Below are 14,468 nucleotides of genomic sequence, written 5' to 3' on the forward strand. Positions count from 1 at the left end.
AGATGTTACAGACGGGACAGACATGAGTGAGAGATAGGAAAGGGAGAAAGAAAGAGGAAGGAAAGGAAAAACAGAAGGGGAGAGGGACAGTGAGAAAGGGGGGGAGAAAAAAAATAAAAATCTCCTGGATCACCTGTTGAGAGAAGAATAGAAAACAAGCAAAAAAAGACAAAAAAAAAGAAAAAAAGAAACAAAGCAACATACTAAACACAACACCATCGCATTAATCTAGCTAAGTGTAAACAGCAGTAAATACTAAATATTCAATGTTGTTGTGCAGCACGCAGGACAGATGTGCTTCGAAGTAGCAGCCAAGAAAGGTGTAATTTGGGTCTACGAGCAGTGAACACCTGTGTGCATACCTGTGTGGATCAGCGCGCTTGTATTCCAAAGGTTTCTCCATGTAACGATCTGCTAGGGAGTGTGGGGGGGCCACAGCCCCGTCCTCCAGGGTGTGAAGCAGGTATGGAGGAGATCAAAACTCCAGACATCCAGAGGCCCCCAGAACACAAGAAACCATGGAAGACCAACAGAGGGGCAGCCGCGCCACTGTTCCAGTAAGAGCTGAGGAGAGTCCCAGATGAGGGTTCACTCAGCAGCCGCGGAGCAGAAGCCAGGGGGAGTTGCAGTGACGCGCCCGTGAGCTCCGCCGGCCGCCAGCTGTGCCTGAGTGACCGAGCCCCAGGCCGAGAGGCCGGGGGCACCCCACCCCCGAAGGGGCCCGAGCGAGCCCCAGGCTCCAGGCCCCGATAAGCGGCCGCCAAGGAGTGAGCCGGTGTGTACCTGGACGCCCACCCCCAGACACAAAGAACCACCAACGCACCGACACCTGAGGGAGTCCGCCACCGGCAGGGGAAGTGGTGGTAGGTGGAGATAGGCCTCCAAACCTTGGAGGGCCTGAAGTGTCCCCAGAGAGGTGGCGTCTGATACCCAACCTGACATATAGACACAGACATACAGGCACACACAGACACAAACATCCATTCCCCCCCTCATGCTCTCATATGCACTCACTCCACACTCAACCAACGTGGAGACAGACATAAAGAGACGCTGTACACATGATCACACTCCCCAAGCGTACTCTACAAACCGGGTCTAGGTACCCTTGCCCCTGGAGGGGGGAACTGCACCCAGACCCAGGTGGTGTTACCCTTTTCCCTGCGGTGGGGAGAGGCAGACCACCCCGACTCCGTAGCAGCAGGGAGGCCCCACACTCCAGACCGCAGTCGGACGGCCAACTCCACCTGCCCATCTCTGTTTGCAAACCATTCGCCAAATGTAAATAAAGCCGTAGAAAGTACATTGCAAACCTGAGACCCTAGTCCTTCAAATAAAAATTGTGCCTTATACTTTGTCCCTCTTCTACTGGTGTGAGAGCCTTTCTGTGGATGTGTGGGATTTTGTGTTCCAGTGGGAGAGTGTGCCTGAGGTCTCCACCCTGCTGATCACACACCTGAGCCTCATACCAAATCACACACCTACAGGCTGTTGGACTGATTCCTGTTGGTGAAAAAAAAAGCTGGAGCATCTTTTCGGTCATAGCCAGACTGTTGCACCGCATGCGGTATTGCAAGCTTAGCTCAAAACTATTACTCGTCTGTTGTTTAATTATTATTGTGCGCTTTACTCACCTTCATGTGTGAAGTGTCCGAAGAGAAGCTGTGGATAGAGGATCTCATTATGACAGACACGGAAAGGAGAGAACTGCTGGAATTTGATCGTGTAGAAGAATGTTACAAGCAACATAGTGTTCGCCACGGCTTCTCCAGACCCTTTCATGTCTGTAACATGTGCTCAGGGTTAACCTGTTCTCATCTCTGAAAAGCAAAGCGTGGCAGTGGACCCGCCAATTTTATATTCTGGTTGGGCTCCATGGTCCCAAGCAGTGAGCATAAGGCCCACCACAAGATGTAGGGCCTTCAGGCAACCCTCGTGAAATTTGTTTCTGATTGTCCGGTCAGAGACTTTCGCATTAGTGACCTGATGGAGGACATTCTGTAGGGCTCTGAGGGTGCTCATCCCCTTCCTCTCTGTACAAAAGAGCAGATACTGCTCCTGCTGGTTACGGCGCTTCTACGTAGGGCTGCTCGATTATGGCAAAAATGATAATCACGATTATTTTCACTGAAATTGAGATCTCGATTATTTGACGATATTTATTTAACCCTTTAAGACCTACTATAGAACCAAGTCCGCCAGAGCTTATATTATTTTTTTTACATGCTGTAGTGCCATTTGTGGGAGCATTTCAAGTTGCTATACAACTGTTATAGCCCATATTTTAATAATATGTATGCATTAAGTCCATAGTAACTACATTAATTGCAAAAAAGTGCAATAAACTACAAGAAAATTGAAAATCGTTTTTGTTTTTTTACATATATTTCTACTTGGAGAAATTTAAGAGGTTTATCCCTCAAAACTTTAAATACAAAAAAGTTGCAAAAAATAGTTTACAACAACAGGAAATTTATTTTGAGTGTCTTCATAGTTTTATTTTGGAGATACACCAATTTTTATATACACTGCAGGAAAAACAAAAAAACAATCCTATGATGCAAATTTGCAAAGAAAACAGCATGTGCATCAAAATAAACTATTTCCAGCAGTGCAATTTGAGTTCTAAGCATCCCAGCAACTATTCAGAAAAGTCAAACATGACCAGTATAGGTTTTTAAGGCCTACAAGTAAAGAACTACATTTCCGCGAAAATGACATCACTTCCGGTTTCGGCCAGGAAATGGCGGACATGTGATAGTTCGCGCTGACGACTTTTTCAATGTGGGAAGTGTTACGAACAGCTGATAGGATCGGCAAAGCGTGTTTCTGGAATATTATGTTTTTGTTCCTGCAAGCGCTTTTTATGCAATTTTTGCAAAGCTGTATGTGGAAGGAAACCGTGACCGAGGACAAGCTGATGGCATCAGATGTAAGTACAACTCCTCCGGTTTCATATGCAAAACAAATTATTGCGCTAGCTTACACGGTTCAGGTTCTACAGGGATTTAAAAATTGTTACACAAAACGGAGCATGCAGCTCTGACCGGCTTTAAAGGGTTAACAATGACTTTAAAAAATAATATAAAATAGTGTGCAACACCACTGAAGTTTTTTTTTTTTAAACTCTCTTTTCAACCAACGGCAGTCACTCTCCAAATAACTTCTGCTTAGCTTTCCGAGCTTCCCTCGGGTCCTCTTAATCAGCGGTCTCCAACCTTTTTTGCGCCACGGACCGGTTTATGCCCGACAATATTTTCACGGACCGGCCTTTAAGGTGTCGCGGATAAATGAGGGAGGGGCTAATAATCGGCTCAGTCATTTTTAATGATCGTTGAAAGCCCAGATCGTAATCGTGATTAAAATTCGATTAATTGAGCAGCCCTACTTCTACGTCCCTTTCCAGATCTCCTAGAGTAACTGCTTGTCTCCTGGAATCTCCGTCATGAGACTGTGCTGGGAAACACAGCAAACTTTGTATTGATGTATTGATGTGTCATTCTGGAGGTGTTAGACTGCGAAACCTCTGTAGGGTTCAGGTATTCCGAGTCAAATACAAAACTAGTGACAAAACAGTCAGAAACTGGTTTTACAGTGGTCTCCATCTGTAAAACCAGTTTCTGTTTTGGGGGTCTCATTGTTTCCCCTGTACTGCACCTGTTGTTAATTTCAAGAGAACCAAAGCAGCTGAATCTGATTAACAACCCCCTCTGCTACTTCACCGACCAGATCAACATCGCAGAGGTTTTACTGACTTGATGCTATAAGTGTTTCTTTATTTTTCTTTTATTTTTGAGCTGTGTACAGCTACCACCTCAAGTTCTCCCCAGAGGAAAGAACCAGGTGAGGGATGTGATATTTGGAGTGAGTGGGTACATTAACTGACTATAGGAGGTTAAATGTAATCACCAAGAATATGAAAGGTGTAATTTAGGTAAGGCAGCGGAGAGGAATTCAGAAAAATACTCTGATGCTTTGATGAAATTCCCATCTTTCTATAAATTAAAATAATCACACAATCACAATCTAATCACAAAACGAAATACTTTAAATGCAGTAAAAATACCAGAAGAGCACTTATAAAGAAACAGCTAAATTTCTCCTTCTTCCACAGGGTTGAGAAAGATACAAGTGATTAAATTCTGAAGGTTGTTTTTAGTTAGCAACTTAAATCAGCCTGAGTGCGAGCAGACCAACAACTGATGGAGAGTGAGTTGAAAATATTTGTTGGTCCACGCAAGAATATCATCTGCATTTATCTTTTATTGAGATAACTGGAATGACAGTATCAATCTGATAAGTTGCTCTTTGAATTACAACAGTTGCCGAAATAGCTCAGTTGGGAGAGCGTCACACTGAAGATCTGAAGGTCCCTGGTTCAAGCTTGGTTTTTGGCATGGTGGTCCATTGACATAGTTTCCTTATGAATTAATAAAGTATTGTGATAATGTTGTAGCTTACATCTGGTGGTGAGATTTACACGGCAGATAATTTATTAATTAAACAAATACAATTAATCTATTTTCTTCCACTTATCTATGGACGGGGGCAGCAGCCTAAGCAGAGAATCCCAGACCTCTCTCCAGCCACCTCTTCCAGCTTATCCAGGAGAACAAGATCTTCCCAGGCCAGACTTGAAGGTGCTAATTCTCATTCTTTCCACTGCACATTGGGCTACAAACCACTAGTTATGGTCCTGTAATGCCAACAGGACCACAATTTCTAGCAGAGAAGCCTAGAAATTCTGTCCATAAAAATTATGAACAGAACCAGTGACAAAGGATACCCCTGTGGACTCAACACCCACCATAAACAAGTCCAACTTCTTGCCAGCAATGCAGACCAAATTATTGCAGTTGTTGTACGGTGACTAAATTGCACGTAACGATGGGCCACACACTATATTACCAAAGTATATCTCATATGACAATAAATGAGAAAACTGTTTGTTTCTATATTTTCAATGTCCAAAACTTTTTTTTTCAACTAGGATGTAATCATTTCATGATCATTACCAAACTAACTGGTAGCTGGTTTATGCTGAACTGCCATGGTACAGTTCCGATCAAAAGTTTAAGACAACCTGAAAATTGGCAAAAAAAATCACATTTTGCATGGTTGGATCTTAAAGAGATTACAAGTAGAGCTTCAACATGCAACAAGAAGAAATGGGAGTGAGACAAAACATTTTTGAGCATGCAATTTATTGAAAATGACGCTTAATCCCACCTAAGATGTTTTTTAAGTGCCACAGAGGAGGGGGTGCCATAATGGTGTGAGGTGCTTTTTCCTTCAGTGGAACAATGGAGGTCCAGGGGCATCAAACGGTGGCTATGTCTGGATGCTGCAGGGAGCGTCCCTCATGACTGAGGGCCTTCGTCTGTGTGATAACGACTGGATTTTTCAACAGGACAACCCTACAGTACACAATGCTGGCAGGACAAGGGGCTTCTTCCAGGATAATGACATCACTCTTTTGGACCAACCAACTGAGAACCTTTGGGGATGGATGGCAAGGGAAGTTTACAAAAATGGACAACAGTTTCAGACAGTAAATGCCCTTCGTGCAGCCGTCTTCACCACTTGGAGAAATGTTTCCACTCACCTCATGGAAACTCTTGCATGCTGCAACGAACTTTGGAAGTGATCAACAATAACACAGTGATGAGTTGTTCATGTGTGTTTGTTTTGTTTGCACATTTTTATTCTAAACATTGCACACGCTTATAAACCTTTTAATATCATAATCCAGAATCGAAATTTTTCAGCTAGTAATTGTAATTTTAAGCATTTATTGCTTTAGTAAAATAAAATACACTATTTGACACCTATGCTAATTAGGAATGTGCTATAAATGGTAAATGGCCTGTATTTGTATAGCGCTTTACTTAGTACCTATAGACCCTAAAGCGCTTTACACTACATTCAGTCATCCACCCGCTGGTGATGGCAAACTAAATGGTAGCCACAGCTGCTGGTGCCACCGGGCCCTCTGACCACCACCAGTAGGCAACAGGTGAAGTGTCTTGCCCAAGGACACAATGACCGAAACTGTTGGAGCCGGGGCTTGAACCAGCAACCTTCCGATTACAAGACAAACTGCCAACTCTTGAGCCACAATCGCTCCATGAGTGTGAGTTTCTATAAATCATAAAAATCAACTCATAAACAAAATAAGACCTCAAATAGGCCCACATTTTCAAGAAATTACAAGCTTAAAAAAGTTCCAACATATTTCCAAAGTTATAAAAATAACAAATTGCCATCTGATCTTTGGTTTAAGCCCTCTTTCTGCGCTGTAAAATAAATGTTTTATGGGATACTATTGAAAGGCAGGCAGACACACCAAACAGTGATGAGCTCATTACCTCCATTTTCTCAGTGAGGCAACCACCTGACTAAATATTTATATATCATGAAGTTAGAAATTAAATGCTAATCCACATATAAAATTAAACAAAACTATGTTGAAAGAATGGAAAGAAGGCCCTAGACCTGAGCACAAGCCTGTGCCTAAGGCTGTGCAAAGATGTAAGCATATATTTAAACAAGAAGCTGTTCAAAATAATGATGTATAATAATTTCAGAAAAATCTAAGAGATACATTTGCAGAACCAACAGAATAAAACTGCTTGGCCTTGAATGATTTATCACACTTAAAAGGCAATAAAACACCAACGCTGGAAAACAGAGAGAGCACTGATGTTGAATTTTGTTTGAAATGAGCCTTAATGAGCCAGAAATAGTTGCTAAGCAACATCTGTTTTGACATTCCCAGTGTGCATTTTCTGTCCCTATTTTCTTCTACTTTACCCTTTCTTCGTCAAAATATCATTATATAAAACCTATAACACTATCAGAATCAGAATCAGAAACTTTATTGTCATTGTCATGAGAACAACGAAATTAAGAATGGTCCCCGATCATTGCATCATCCCTAGCAATATCAAAATATAAATAAAACAATAAAATTCAATAAATAAAATAGATAGAATACTTAAAATACTAATAAGATATAACAGTAAAACATTCACATACATTCCCACACACATGCTTCAGACCGTGCATAGATTAACACAAGAGTGGCGTGATGGACATTTTTTTGTAGTATTCAGATGTGTTATTGCAGTTGGATAACAGCTGTGTTTGAGTCTATTAGTCCTTGCTCTGATTGCCCTGTACCGTCTGCCTGAGGGCAACAGTTCGAACAGGGAGTGGCCAGGATGTGAGGTGTCTTTTATGATGTTTTGGGCCTTTTTAAAACAGTGGGCGTTGTGTAGAACTTCCAGTGTGGGGAGAGGGCAGCCAGTGATCTTTTGGGCGGTGTTAATGATCCCTTGGAGTGCTTTCCTCTGAGCCCCTGTGCAGCTAGTGTACCAGATGCATATGCAGTAAGTTAGAACACTCTCAATGGTGGCTCTGTAGAAGGACACCAGCAGTCTCTGTGTGATGTTATTCCTCCTGAGAATTCTCAGGAAGTACAGTCTCTGTTGGGCCTTTTTCAGCAGCTCGGAGGTGTTCACACTCCAGGAAAGGTTCTCCTCTATATTGACTCCCAGGAAGCGGAAGCTTGCCACCCTTTCTACACAGTCCCCATTTATGAATAGTGGTTGGATCTCTGCCTTTTTCCTTCTGAAGTCTATTATGAGTTCTTTGGTTTTTGAAGTGTTGAGGAGGAGGTTATTGTCCTTACACCATGACGTCAGCTGCTCCACCTCGTCTCTGTACGTAGACTCGTCTCCCTTGGAAATGAGCCCCACCACTGTGGTGTCATCTGCAAATTTCACAAAGATGTTGCTGTGGTGGCGAGGAGTGCAGTCGTGTGTGTAGAGAGAGTAGAGCAGTGGACTGAGCACACAGCCCTGGGGTGAGCCAGTGCTGAGACTCAGGGCTGAGGATGTGTGATGGCCAACTCTGACTCTCTGTCTACGGCCCGAGAGGAAGCTATTGATCCACATGCAGGTGCTGTATGGAAGCCCCAGGTCTTGTAGCTTGGCCACCAGTTTGTGTGGAAGGATGGTGTTAAAAGCTGAGCAGTAATCCACGAAGAGCATCCGCACATAGCTACCATGCTCTTCCAGGTGAGTTAATGCAGCATGGAGTGCTGTGGCTACAGCGTCTTCCGTGGATCGGTTTGCTCTGTAGGCAAACTGGTGTGGATCCAGGCTGCGGGGCAGGGCTGCTGTGATGTGTCTGCGGACCAGCTTCTCAAAGCATTTCATTACCACTGGGGTGAGTGCCACCGGTCTGTAGTCATTCAGGCCGGTGATGTGGGGCTTCTTAGGCAAGGGGACTATGGTGGAGGACTTCAGGCAGAGTACGCACAGTGAGTAATAGTTCCTAATAGCAGTTATCTTGAATTTTGCTGGCAAGTTTTCCCTTTGAAGTTTTGGTTCCGTGGTATTGCACAAAAACTCATCAAACAGAATAAATATCAGTGGCTTCTGAGCATATTGGAATGATCAGCCAAAAACATTGTCTTTTTTGGTCATTTCTCCAACTCCAAACTGGATATGGCCAGAAATATGACTGAACAGAAATGCTGATGCATAAAAGGAAGTGATTTAATGCTAAGTATATATGCCTGCAATTCTTAGAAAAAAAGTGTAAATGTCTTGCCCCAGTCACTCAGGCCTAGAAATTGGTCTGCAACCAGTTGCTAGGGAAAATATTATCTATTTCCTGACCAGTTGGTGAGTGGTTGCTGTAGATGACTCACTCTGAATCTGTTGCTAAAGCCTGAGTCACACAAGCCCATAAACTAGTTAGTAAACATCTGGCAACCACTGGACTCTAGGGAAAAACCTGCTAGTTGCGGTTTTAAGGCACAACTTTGTTTTTAATCACTATCAGATTTTTGATTGATTTTGCCTGGCAGCAACCACCAACTTCCAGCAACCATTCGCCATCCTGTTAAGCAATATGCAATATTCCTTGGATAGGGCACACAGGTATAGACAGGTTTCTATGCATGTGTGACTAAGGCATTAGCTTATACTTTCATTGTGGTAATTTTAAATACTGGTTTTGCAGATTTTATTATTTTGTTCTGCTATTCTGTTACATGCTCCAAAAACTCACTCAGCAGCAAAATCCCATACAGAAATTAATGCAGACAAACTGAACAGAGAAAACAATTTCCTCGTTGTCCTTGCTTCACCAGTTATACACACATATTTTTATTTTTTCAGTGCTATTAATATGTAAATTGATATCATCCTTTCTGCACAGACAAACACACAAAGGAGACACCTTCATACAAGTGCTGATTGACAGACCAGTATGAGGCACACACTTCTTCTATTTGTCAGCAATCAATGCACTAAATTAAATAGCAATCCAGGGGATTAACTACTGCATGCAAGAAGAGAGGAGGGGTGAAGATGGTGTACACATACACAATGAAGATGCTGACTTTTAACATTTGAAAAAACTACTTAATCTTGCTGTCATTGCAGATATGAATACATGTGCACATATACAGTCAGGGACAGGAGGTGATATAAGTACTAGAAGAGAATACAACTTGTCCTGGCCACACAGCTGTCTCTGTTTCAGCTGCAGGACACACACACACACACACACACACACACACACACACACACACACACACACACACACACACACACACACACACACACACACACACACACACACACAGGCCTTCATGTTCTTGTTTTCCCTCCCTTTCAGGCTCTCTCATACACTAATGGCCTAGTTTCAAACTGCTGAATTAAGGGTTTAGTGACTAACAGACTGTGTTTTTTGTGTGTGACCGCTTTAGGTGCGCAGACAATCATCATTATACTGCCATAAAAATATGCCTTCTCTCACTATTTATTCTGATCTGTCCCAGTCTGGGAGAAATAAGATCAGATTTAGCATTGCTAAAGTCATACAAGGATGCCCTAATTTGGCTTCACACATTCCAAATTGTATCATAAAATGCAAAAATCATGCACTTCTTTCATGTGTTTCTGTGTGATTTGTGAAGTGTTTTGAAGCTAGAAGACTGATTTGATCTACATGTACACAGTTTTCTCATGGGTATGTTACATTTTCATCAGTTAGTTAAAACAAGAAAATTTCGCACTTGTGGAAATAAAGAAGATTAATACTGGCAATTATTTCCAATTATCCTCTATCTAATGGAAGCTTCATAGTATAGTTGCTTACACATTCACCTAACAAGTGAAAGGTTCCTCATTTAGTCCCAGGAGCAGACACAAATCCCTCGGGGGTTACATCAGGAAGGGCATTTGGTGTAAAAAAAAATCAAAAAATCTGCCAAATCGAACATGCAGAGCTACCCGCTGTGGCCCTTGGGGTCTACTGTAACAGATAGGCTTACTGTGAATGGGATTTTTTGCTCATGCGGTTTGGGAAATATAACTCTTACTTTCTTTTCCCCCCCTAAAACATTGATACATGATAAAGATGAAAGTTTTCGAATAAATTTGACATTAAAGTAATGTTAACTAAGTTTTTAAATGTTCAAAAGTCATCATATCTATCCAAAGACTCAGATCAGATGGTGAAATTGTGGTGCTCTCAGTGATGTCTCCAGATTTGTTTGACACCCACGGAAGACTATTGATGGAAGTAAATCTTTCTTCATCAGATTCATTATGTCTTGTCTTTTATTTGTTTCTTTTCGTGTCCCTATCAGGCTTTGCATTGCAGTTTATGAGGAAATCATAGCTTTGGTTCTGCCTTGTGAGAACGAATCTTTGATATATGGTTTGGTATGTTTCATAGAGAATTTCTCTACAAGCAGAGTTCCATGAAGCACAGTAAAGTGTAAAGTGTCTGGTCTTCTTGTTTTGGCAGATCAGACTGATGATGTTATCAAAGAAACATAAAGAGGCTTTTAAACTCTCAGTGAAGTCAGAATTCCAACAATAACAACAAAGAAAAGGTAAAATATTTTGGGAAATACTGATTTTGTCTATTTGTTTGTTTACTGCATGTACAGATAAACTGTTTAACAAAACAATTATTGCATTGAAAATCCTAATTTGCATGACCTCAATACATTTAACGTTACTACCTATTTTGCTGTACAGTATTTCTGATTTTTTTTATTGTATTTGATTTTTCTTGACGTTTTAAACTTTTATATTACTATTTCTAGGGAAGTTAGATAACTAACTGCTCGTGTTAACAAACAAAAGAAAATGATAATTGAACACACAGACCTTTACTTTTCAAAGCACGACATAAGTGATGCTGTCATGGCTGCAGAAGCAGACATATAGAGTTATGAGAGAAGGACCCAAGTGCAGGCACTGACGACTGACTTTACTGCAAGTGAGCTTTATTTACAGTAGGAAAGTGAAATACAAACAAAAGCTGAGGGGATAGGAAACAGGAGGGACACACAGCTGGGGCTAATCAGACATCACGCGACAGGGAGGAAGCAAGGCAGTAAACGCTGACATAGGACAAGGACTGTCAAAGTAAAACAGGAATCACGAGACATACGCAAAGACACAGACTCAGAGAGACAGGCTTCACTCTGAGACATGGCTGACTCAGGAACACAGGGAAGATAGAGACAAGGGTGACTAGACATGGGACGTGGGACCAGGACTAGCACAGAGAAGACATAGGAATTGACACAGACTAAGAAAAATAGAAAAATACAGAGGAAGGAAGAACTAAGATCACTAAGCACAACAGAAAAATAACCTAAACCAGCACCAACAATAGTCAAATAATATTAAATCAAGATCTGAAACATAAATACTGGGTTGCAGACCCAGCACCATGACAGATGGAGAGGCTGAAGTGCAACTGACTATTTATTATTTTAATCTTGGCATGTGACGTGTCTTGTTTGACTATTATTTTTCCAAAAGTAAAGAGTAAAGATAAAGCAAAGATAAAATAGTAAAGACAAAAATTAAACAAATATAAAGTAAAAGATGTGGTTTCTACCCCTTTCATCCTGAACTGAAAGCATTCCCCTCTTCTACTTTTCCCTGTTTCATGTATGGTCTTTGATGGAGGGCAGCCAGCAGTGAACGACCCTTTCAGCCACTCACACTCTGAGCTATCAAAGACTGTGATAGATGATGGGAAAGAATTCTCAGTGATGGATTTGGATCACAATGTGTTGTGACACATTGTACGGGGCTGCTGACATAAAAATCCCATTTCTTGACTTACACACATATAACATACACACACGTATACATAGATACACACACTGAGGATGACAGTATCAACTCACTGTGTCATCTTTCTCATTGACAGCATTTTTAAGTGTCTCTGCAGGTTTGAAAGAAAGAGAATCTCTATAGGTTGGTGTTTTCACTAAAGACAAGTTGCAAGAGAATTTGAGTATCTCCTGTGACTCTTCCCTTACCATCAGGTTATAACACCATCTTCCACTTTGGGAAACACAACTGTCAACTCCCCCCCACCCCCTCCCCGCCTTTTTTTGTGAATACCATCTGAGCATCTTATATAAGGCTCTTGTGGCATTCCTTCTTTTCAGCCTCTGTCTTTTTATTCTCACCTGCAGGCATTTCTGAAGGAGCTTCCTCAAACAAAGATCAATGCTGAAAGTAGAGGGAATAGCCACATGAGAAAGCTTTTGTGTCTTTTTCCTTTAGCAAAAGAAAGCAGAAAAAGTAGAAAAAAATGGGGGGGGGGGGCTTCATTTACTTTATCATCTACATTGGAGTTCAGTGGAAAACCCCAAGGGTAAATGCCATCTTTTGGAAAGATGAATTAAGCACACAGCCATTCATCCACCAAAATCAGAAGGTTTCAAGTTGATTTTTCTGTATGTATGTTTAAAATATACAAAAGTGTGTATTTTGTGTGTATTTTGTGTAATGTTTTGTAACCCTCCCTACATAAATAACCATAGAAATGAAAATAATACAAATGACATCCCTACATAAGAGCTAACCCAAAATACTGCAAAATCCAGGCTTGGATGAAGCATTAATATTCCCCTTGGTCAAAAAACATGATATTAACAAGGACAAAAAATAAAATATAGGAGAACTCAAATTAATGCATGCTATCAAAACAGGGATTTGCAGATATGCAATATATACTGTCTATGCTGTTCACTAAGACTATGGAAGGCAAGTTGCCCATTTGCAAGTGTTTTACTTAGTAATACACAATACAAATAAAATAATCTCTTCAGTGTAAACTGCATGAACTGTCTCCTTTTGGCTATCCCTGGGTAATAGATATATGATTGTAGTCCCTGTAATATCCCTTTGGATTGCAGAAGAAAAGGTTTACAGGTCTGCTACAGAACATGAAAATCTGTATTTCTGTAGACTCAGAAATCCAAACCTAATCTCATGCAAAATGACGCAGCGTCTTAAACCATGAATGGAAACCCAACTAAACTGATAGTAGGACACTGCTGACTTTCAAACCAATCATCATGCCTTCTTTGTCATAACCTTTGCCTATCTGACCTTCTGGTTTGTACCTACCTGTACTCCTTGGCAGCAAATAAATGTTAATTTTTAAAAACACTGGAGTTTAAATGTGGTCATATTCAAATGGTAATGATTATCTGAAGAACTGTAGTTTGCTAAGAATGAGATTTTGTTAGAAAGGATGTTAGTCGGTGCCAGGAAAATACTGAATGATATTACTTGTAGACACTGAGCTTTTTTAACTTTATTCTTTCACATCTGTAAGCTGCATTACAAAAGGTTTCTCTAAAGAGTTGTAGAAGGGAACTGCTCTGCTTGTAATGATTCTTCAGCGGCAAACTGTGTGGGACTTAGTGTCATTCTCAGTAAATGGGATGCTGAGAATCTAAGGAATGCTTCTCTATCACATACCCCCGCATTCATTTCTAAAGTTATGTAAGCATTCATTTAACTTTGGAATCGACTAGAGTCAGTCAGGTTCTGTCATCACAAACGCAAGCCCCAATTTTCCCTTTCAAGGTTTACCAAAGGACACACGACAATGGAGGTTTCAGCATCAGGCCTTGTAATTATTGTGAAAAATTCAAGAGAAGGAGATTAATGCCCTCTACCATAGCACGTACTAATTTCTGCTCACTGTGTTACGCAAACTTCTTTCAAATAAACCAAGGGCAAAATATAAAATAGCCCTAATCATATTACGGCAACAAAATATTTTTGTCATGATCAGGCTGTGTGCAGGCAGGATGGGGACCCAAACGCAAACTCACGGGAAAACAGGACTGAACTCAAAATACAGCTTTATTGCTGACAAAAGATAACGGCGACACAAAATAATACGAAACTGAATTGGGAAGTACTAAGGAACTGACTTACGAGGAAACACACGGAGGGGCACACAGTCACGAGGGAGAACGCGACACTGAACTGAGGGAGATGTGGACATAAATGCACAGAGGGTAAACGAGGGAAGTGGGAGCACATGGGGAACACAGCTGACACAGATAACCGTAACGAGACAGGGCAGGGGTGAACACAACATGACGCATACTG

At 41.3% G+C, this 14,468-nt stretch overlaps 1 long non-coding RNA gene across 2 annotated transcripts; it reads left to right on the forward strand.

Annotated features, from left to right (window-relative positions):
- The first annotated feature begins 2,761 nt into the window (after positions 1–2,761).
- On the forward strand, positions 2,762–13,473 carry LOC308395504. 2 transcript variants are annotated; one of them, XR_013971394.1, is made up of 4 exons: positions 2,762–2,932; positions 4,553–4,640; positions 10,831–10,918; positions 12,017–13,473. It is a non-coding gene; the product is annotated as an uncharacterized lncRNA (long non-coding RNA). The 2 variants fall into 2 exon arrangements; XR_013971395.1 differs by lacking the exon at positions 4,553–4,640.
- The last annotated feature ends 995 nt before the right edge of the window (positions 13,474–14,468 follow it).

The sequence above is a fragment of the Rhamphochromis sp. 'chilingali' genome (genome assembly GCF_963969265.1).
Source record: "Rhamphochromis sp. 'chilingali' genome assembly, chromosome: 4".
Taxonomy (NCBI): domain Eukaryota; kingdom Metazoa; phylum Chordata; class Actinopteri; order Cichliformes; family Cichlidae; genus Rhamphochromis; species Rhamphochromis sp. 'chilingali'.